Source organism: Lactuca saligna, chromosome 8 (assembly GCF_052625555.1).
Source record: "Lactuca saligna cultivar CGN05327 chromosome 8, ASM5262555v1, whole genome shotgun sequence".
NCBI classification, from domain to species: domain Eukaryota; kingdom Viridiplantae; phylum Streptophyta; class Magnoliopsida; order Asterales; family Asteraceae; genus Lactuca; species Lactuca saligna.
This window is the reverse complement of record NC_136424.1, coordinates 72,418,632-72,420,937: the sequence shown is the minus strand read 5'-3', so window position 1 is coordinate 72,420,937 and position 2,306 is coordinate 72,418,632. Positions and strand designations below refer to the sequence as shown.

Sequence of the window (2,306 nt, the reverse complement as noted above, 5' to 3'; positions counted from 1 at the left end):
GTCAGATTGCTTCATTAGCTCTTCATACTCTGCTTCTTCCAACAGTCTTTCAATTTCTATTAAATCTTTTTCTGGATCAAATGCTTCATCTAAAGCTGTAAACTTGCTGGAATCTTCAGGTATGTCTTCCTCCAATAGTTCGTCAAGCATATCTATTGAGAATGCCGTATCGTCACTACTTCTAGAATACTTCATAGCTTGGTCCACCCCAAATGTCACTGAATCGTCTCCGACTCGCAAGGTGAGCTTTGAGTCTCTCATGTCTACTATAGCGCTGGCCGTGTTGAGGTAGGACCTTCCAAGGATGATTGGTACTTGTGGATCCGCCTCCATGTCTAGAATGATGAAATCAGCAGGAAAGACAAATTTATCCACTTTCACTAGTAAATCTTCGCATATGCCTCTTGGGAAGGTGACTGTCTTGTTCGCCAAATGTATTTCCATGCGAATTGGCCTTGGCTCCGGGAGGTCCAGCTTCTTAAAGAATAAGTATGGCATAAGGTTCACACTTGCTCCAGAATCAGCTAAGGCATGAATAGCAGCCAAGTTGCCAAATTGGCAAGGTAAAGTCAAGCTCCCCGGATCACCCTTCTTCTTTGGTAGCTTATTTAGCATTTCAGTGGAGCAGTTCTCATTAAGCACTACCTTCTTCACTTCTTCCATCTTTCTTTTATTGGTGAGAAGTTCCTTAAGGAACTTTGCATACTTGGGCATTTGCATGACGGCTTCAATGAAAGGTATGTTGATTTGAAGAGTCTTGATGTGGTCTAGAAACTTCTGATACTCCTCTTCCTTCTTCTCTTTCTTGGCTCGGGCTGGGTATGGCATTGGAGGCTGGTAAGGCTTTTCAGGAGCTTGCTCACAGGTTTTTGATGGTGTACTCGCCGAGTCCATCGGTCCTACTCGGCGAGTAGGACTGTCAGATTGTAAATTTTGGTTTTCTGCTGGTTTTTCTGCCTCATCCTTCTGTGAATCCTTGGTTGCTTTAGTCCGAATGGGTGCCAGGGGAGTGATTATCTTCCCACTTCTTGTTGTGACAATATTTATGTGCGCGCCTCATGGGTTATTTTCAGTTTTTCTAGGAAGTTCGCCCGGTGACCTTTGGTTAAGTTGTTGAGCAAGTTGCCCAAGCTGTGTTTCTATATTGTGGATAGATGCTTGCTGGTTCCTGAGCATGGTTCTTGTTTCTTGAATTGTAGCATCATGATCACTATGCCTTTTTTCTGAAGCAGCTACAAATTTAGTGAGCATATCTTCCAAGCTTGGCTTCCTTTCTTGCACTGGCTCCTCCTTTTGTCATAAGGGAACCACTCTTTCTTTTGTGTGCGCCAATCTTCATCATATTGGTCTCCACTCGAGTAACACGCTTGCGCCTTCTTGTTGCCATTCTCATCCAAATCGCAGTCTCTAGTGAGGTGAGGCCCATTGCAGTTTTCACAACCCACCCGAATAGCATGGATCGTTTGATCCATTTTATCCATTCTCCTATCCATGGTTTTTAGCATAGCCATGACCGCGGATAAGTCTTCAGTAGCAGCATAAGCGGCTCCCCTAGTGACATCATGTCTAGGGTTATGGTATTCTCTAGAGTGTTTAGAGAATTCTTCAATCAATTCTTTAATCACTGGGGGCGGCTTCTTTGTAAGTGGTCCTTGCGAGTCTAGTAACTGCCTAGTTGTGACATTGACTCCATCATAGAAGATGGAGACTTCTTGCTGGTTGTTTAGATCATGGTGGGGGCAATTTCTTAGCAAACTCTTGTACCTCTCCCATGCTTCATATAGCGACTCTCCAGCTTGTTGTTAAAAGTTTGCAATGGCCTTCTTCAGCTTGGCTATCTTAGAAGGTGGGAAAAAGTGATCAATGAATTCTTCCTTCATCTTGGCCCAAGTAGTGACTGATCCAGGGGGAAGTGACTTGAGCAAGTCTTTGGCAGTACCCTTGAATGTTACCGGAAGCATATGAAGTAGTTGAGTCTCGCGGGTTACATTTGGAATATTGAAGTAATCAGCTACATCATTGACTTCATCCAAATGCTTGTAGGCATCTTCATGATCTTTCCCATAAAAAGGTATTTCTTTGAGTGAAGCTAGGATATGACCCTTTAGCTCGAAGGTAGCAGTCGCGGGAATTGCGGGTTGCACAAGTCTCGGGCCATTGTCGTCGCGCATCCTCTTCTTCCATTCTCCCATAGGGATTTCATCAATGTTAGCCATTGTGAAAGCTAACTCTTCCTCGGACTCGGTTTCGTGCTCGTACGTAGGCTCCTCTTCTTCCTCGGTCTCGTACCCGATATCTTCTTGAAT

At 44.3% G+C, this 2,306-nt stretch overlaps 1 non-coding gene across 1 annotated transcript; it reads left to right on the top strand.

Moving 5' to 3' along the window:
* Positions 1–1,725: 1,725 nt before the first annotated feature.
* LOC145013503 (small nucleolar RNA R71) lies at positions 1,726–1,832 on the top strand. Its single transcript, XR_013665058.1, has one exon. It is a non-coding gene; the product is annotated as a small nucleolar RNA R71 (small nucleolar RNA).
* The last annotated feature ends 474 nt before the right edge of the window (positions 1,833–2,306 follow it).